Here is a 6000-nt window from a genome sequence, read left to right as displayed (position 1 = left end):
ATTTGTTGTAATCAACTCAGTTGTTTTCATGATTACAATTGTTTGTAGAAACACCAACCCAGTTATTTACTGAAATACCACCCATGTACCAGTATGTACACAATGATAGTTTTTTTCTTTTACAAGTGTCTTTTAGTCACAGCTTATGATCATGATGATTAAATTCCAAATGTAATAAATAATCCTGTCAAATACCATGTGTATATAACTTTTACATAACAAAATTCTCATATCTTCTAACCATTGATCGCATGTTACTAAAAATAATCTGCGATGTTTACTTTCTTGAATAGAATGAAAGCATACTTCTTGCAGGCTTAAATTAACAGAACTACACTGTACTCTTAACTTTCGACACAGTAATAACTACTTAATAACCGAGAGTGAGGTCGTTACGGGAAAATCTCAAACTGAGGTCTTGCCGTATTGACCGAGCGACAGCGAGGTCAATACGGTAGGCCGAGGTTTGAGATTTTCCTGTAATGACCGAACGGTCGAGGTTATTAAGTTGTTTATTATATGGCTCACGAATTGAAGAAAAAAAAAATTATTCGAGCGGAAGTCGCCAATTTACATCCGGCGATGTGCGCGTTTACCGATTCATTCATCGTCTCAAACCCAGGGCAAAGCTACACAGTCAGTGAACTTCACTACTGTAATTCTTTACGGGAAAAATGATTGTCACAGCCCTCAAAAAGGTATTTTAGTATCGTGGAGCCACAACTTGATGAGGGAGTTTTTCCAACTTTTGTGGCGAAACGTCAACGCATATAGAAAAGACAGAAAGTGCTTCAAAATGGTCCAAACCAACGGTCTTTCGGTGAAAGAAAATACTAATGCTTCAGAATGCACTGCTCAGAATAACTCGATCTTCGCATTCGCTTTCGACAACATATCTTGGCCTTCTTCATTCTGGGACTTATGAACGAACTTTTCAAGCCTTGTGAGCGTCTAAAACTTCCTGCAGGTATCAGAAATACTGCTACCGACAGAAACCGCCCGATTGTTTATATCTGATGATCCTGGAAGCTGATTTTCATTCTCTTGTGTTGAAGCGAGGGAATCTATTTGATGAGAACCGAAACGGAGTTCAATATTTTGGGAATTATTGTGACTAAGATGATAACTTATAAGTTTCTTCATGGTTTTCTGCTCAGGATACGTGACACATCAACCGATGGTGTTTTTCACTTGGCGATTTTAGCTTTACTCAACACTCGGCAAACTTTGATTGCTTTTCACTGGTGCTCGCCAAGGTTACCGGTAAGTCAAAAACGACTTCTATATAAATTTTAGTAAGGAAAAATCCCTAAACTTTTAGCTACTCGGAATTAAATTTACCTCTCTTACTGTTTTTAATCGGCTTTCATCGTTTCAATCCGCTTGAATTTTCCGAGCCGGGCTCTTCTCAATTTGCATAATCCGTAATCGGCCCGTGGGCATTACGGGAGAATAATGCCCTACAATTCAGTGACAATTAACCAATCAGAGCGTGCGTTATATCGCCTACAAACACAAGCCATATAATAAAATGCCATAATACACTCAGATTAAGGTTACTTCAAACCTTCGCGAGGCTACTTTGGTGGAATTTTGTTTTTGTCAAGAAAATTAAAGTTCGTCATTTAATGTATCATTTCCCGCAAAAATGTAAGTAAAATATTAAAACGTGCGCGAGCTATTGAGAAAAAGAGATTTTTTAATAAAAGTTAATAAACCGACAAGGTGTCATAATCCCTTTAAGCCATTGACTCCCCAGTGACCTTTTCATGGCAAATAGCTTCATCCAGGATATCCTATTTCAACCATTAGCATTTTTTGTTTACATTCAACTGTGGTCACGTGTTCGAAACCAAATCCTTTCGTCGGCATGAAATGTTCCAGAACGGAGAAAAGTCTGTGGATAAAAAGCAAAACAAAGCCAGGACCAAAAAAGAAGACCAATGAATTTCATCCAGATAGAAGGCAAAATTTTGCCGAAGGTGACAAGGGCTCATGGTTCAATCAACCCTCGAGAGCAAAGCGGATAGTGCTTCATCTCTCGATGTACCAGGAGTCAGTAGGAAAAAAATGGCAGTGAAGAAAACAATGAACACAAGCACAGGACTCGGTGCAGAATGGGTTTGTCGATGTAAAAGTTCAAGTTGCACTTCTCACCAAACCTTGGCCTCATTCCACACAACACTGAAGACAAACAGGTTCTTTGACATAAATCGAGAATCGGTCCTCGGACTTCGATTGATTGGATGCGGGCATTCTGCAGCACAGAAGGTTTTAAGTGTTTTGAATCTCCCAAGACCAGTGAGCAATGTGTCGTGGACTGCACATACGAAGGCTCTTGAACTTGCCACAAATGAGCTTCTGGAAAGAGAACTCCAGAACGCTGTGCTGCAAGTGAAGAAGTATAAGTTGGAAAATGGCGATTTGGATGCAAATGTTGATTGCAGCATCGCCAATGAACAGTTGAAGGACATTGTTGTCAATGCTGGTGTCTCGATTGATGGATCCTGGAACAGTCGTGGCTGGTCTGCACGAGATGGAATGGTGGCTGTGGTTTCCATAGATACCGGGAAAGTTCTCGATATCGTTTTTCTGTCCAATTCATGTGCTGCTTGTGAGCAAAAGAAAAGGGAACAATGCGAGGGGATAATTTCATGGAGGGATTTCCTTGGGTGGTTTATTGGCCACGAAGAGAATTGCTACCTCAATCATGAGGGTAGTTCTCAGGTTTGTCATTTTACAATGTATCATTTTTATTTTATTGTTTATTTAGTATGAGCTTAACTGTAACATAAGAGTTTGTATTTGGCAAATTGACATCAGTTTTTATGCATCTCTCTGTTAAATTGCATCATGTTACTGTCAAAGTGTTAATAATAATAATAATAAAATATTTATATAGCGCCAATATCCTAAAAGTTCAAAAGCGCTTTACAGTTAGAAATATTAAAAACACTTAAGACAAATAAAGTAAAAATTAAAAAATGTCGCTAAAAAGTTATAAAAATGCTTTCTTAAAAAGGAACGTTTTTAGTTTATGTTTAAAAAGGGACACTGAGGAGCTGTTCTTGATGTCAGACGGAAGAGTGTTCCAAAGTGTAGGAGCTGCTACAGAGAAAGATCTTGCGCCATATGTTTTCAAATTGAAGTGCGGAATGGAAAGAAGTTCTTTAGAAGATGAACGTAGCTGACGAGACGGAGTGTAAGGAGTGAGAAGATCACGAATGTATGAAGGTGCCAGATCGTTTAGGGCCTTGTACGTGATGAGTAGAATTTTAAAGATGACACGATAGTTAACAGGAAGCCAGTGGAGATTAAACAAAATAGGTGTGATGTGTTCGTGTTTTCTAGAGAGGGTGATGAGACGAGCAGCGGCATTCTGGACATGCTGTAACTTTTTTAAAAGACAGTTTGGTAAGCCATAGAGTAGAGAATTACAGTTATCCAATTTTGAAGAAACAAACGCATGAACAAGTATTTCAGTGGTGGTCGATGACAGGTACTTCCTTATATTGCTGATATTACGGAGATGATAAAAAGATGATTTGCAAATACTTGCAATATGTTCATTAAAACGAAAATGATGGTCAAAAATGACACCGATGTTTCTTGCTTTCTGTGACGAGCAGATGGTTTCATCGACGACAGAGATTTCTTGAAGGGTTGGTCTCGGTAGATGTTTTGCGGAGATCACTAGAAGTTCAGTCTTATCCTTGTTAAGTTTAAGACGATTAATCAACATCCAGTGATCAATCTCACGTACACAGCGCTCGATGTTGGACACAGCTAAATCCTTATCACTGGGTATAGTTGGCTGAAAGGACAGATAAAGTTGTGAATCGTCAGCATAAAAATGATAACTCAAATTGAATTTTTTTACAATGTCTGAAAGGGGTGAAGTGTAAAGAACGTACAAAATGGGTCCCAACACTGATCCTTGTGGAACACCACATTGAAGAGCATGATCTGAGGAAGCTGCACCATCAACAGAGACATACTGCATGCGATTGGACAGATAAGATTTAAACCATAGTAACGGCTTGCCAGTAACTCCAAAGCGCTGTTGTAGACGGAAGAGGAGAATATCATGGTCAACAGTATCGAAAGCAACAGAGAGGTCCAAACGTAATAAAATTACCGTTCTACGTTTATCAATCGCTGTGAGGATGTCATTATACACGCGAATGAGAACCGTTTCTGTGCTATGATACTGTTTGTAGGCAGACTGTAATGGCTCATTCAGGTTGTTGTTGTTAACATAGGAGATCAGTTGGTTAGCAACCAACTTCTCAATTGCTTTGCTGAGAAAAGTAAGATTCGAAACAGGGCGATAATTTGAAAACTGCGTGTGATCCAGAGAAGGCTTCTTAAGAAGAGGACGTAGCTTAGCAACTTTTAATTGAGAGGGTATTTGGCCAGATTGCAACGAAGTATTTATAATCTTGGTGATAAATGGAAGCAGTGTGCTAAGTGTGTAAATGGAAGCAGTGTTTGTGGAACCACAAGCCACGACTGGTTCCACAGTAAACTTTGACAATGTTATGACGTAATTTATCATCAATAAGAGGGCAGATGCATAAAAAATTGACATCAATTTTTTTTTTGTACAATAGCAAGACCCCAAACTGGTCAAATACCGGGAATACTTGAGGGGAAAAAACTGGGTAAACTAGCCGTAAACAAAGATATGTTAATTTTATCCAAAATGACACGAACACTGTCAATAGCTTTTCTTGTTTTTTGTTTGGGTACTTAAAAAGTCAATGAATTTCATTGATTAAAAAGTTGACAGTTTGACCACTGAAAGTTGAACACGAAAGCTTGCATAATTTATATTTTATCTGTCTGTTCTCTTATTGATGATAAAATGAGCCAATCCAGTGTGCAAGAAATTAGACAGTTATTGTAAAAGAGGATTTTGAACTAATCCTGTAAGCCATCAACATAGACAGTGAAATGTTAAGTGAATAAAGATGTTGAATTTTTCATAAACAGTCAAATATACTAATGAATGAACAAATCCATCCATCAATCAGGCAATCAATAATTTATTGCAAATAGCAATGCTCTTTGGCCAGAGACATCTCGATTGAAATCAGGACAACTGCAGGGGTCAAAGTAGAATGCCCCCGATTTTTGTAATGGTACTGGCAGTGAATGGGAAATTTGGAGTATTGAAATGATAGAAACTTGTCATAACTTTTTTTTTGCAGTCTATGGAAGCAGAGGGAGGACGTCGCTTGTATGGCCGATCACTTCAGAAGCACAAGCTCCATTATATACCATTTGTGGGGGATGGAGACAGCAAAAGCTATGCTGAAGTGAAAAAAATGGCTCCTTATGGTGAGGCAGTTTTCATTCCTAAGGAGGATTGCATTGGACATGTCACAAAGCGGATGGGAACTGCACTGAGAAAATTGCAAACAACATATAAAGGTATGCAGTTTGTCAATTTTATTACTGAAGAAGAAGAACATTTATAGGGTGAAATTTTCACAAAACTGATCATGTGCACTTTACATCATAAAAAAAACTAATTCTAATTTAAGTCAATTAAAGTGGTTGCTAAAAAGTGCAAAACATGGCAACATGAGTAAAATTTTTAGTGCACTAGTTATTTGCATACTCTTGCAATCTATGGACTGCAAAACAACAGCAACAGCAACACCACTAATAGAAGTCAAGAGGCTTTCACTAAATTTGTTTGCAAAAGGTAACAGAATATGTTGAGGCCGAAGATATTGTTGACAGACTATATATTTCTTTCTTAGTATGACCTAGTAATAAGGTTAAATATAACAATGTATGCTTTCCTCACTGCCTGTCATGAACCAGAAACAACCATACAATCATGAATATTATAGACAATATCTCATCAACAAAATCTTTCTTTCCAGGTAAAAAACTGGAAGATGGAAAAAGCCTTGGTGGCAGGGGGAGACTGACTCTAACACGCATTGACACACTGCAGAATTTTTATGGGAAGGCAATACGTGACAA

The 6000-nt window shown here is 38.1% G+C and overlaps 1 protein-coding gene across 1 annotated transcript in view; it reads left to right on the top strand.

The window, feature by feature from the left end:
• LOC145501133 (uncharacterized) overlaps positions 1-6000 on the top strand; it is a 114514-nt gene that overhangs the window by 4054 nt on the left and 104460 nt on the right. The gene's annotated exons all lie outside the window — the stretch shown is intronic.

This window comes from Orbicella franksi, chromosome 10 (assembly GCF_964199315.1).
Source record: "Orbicella franksi chromosome 10, jaOrbFran1.1, whole genome shotgun sequence".
Taxonomy (NCBI): Eukaryota; Metazoa; Cnidaria; class Anthozoa; order Scleractinia; family Merulinidae; genus Orbicella; species Orbicella franksi.
This window is presented reverse-complemented; position numbering and strand designations above follow the sequence as displayed.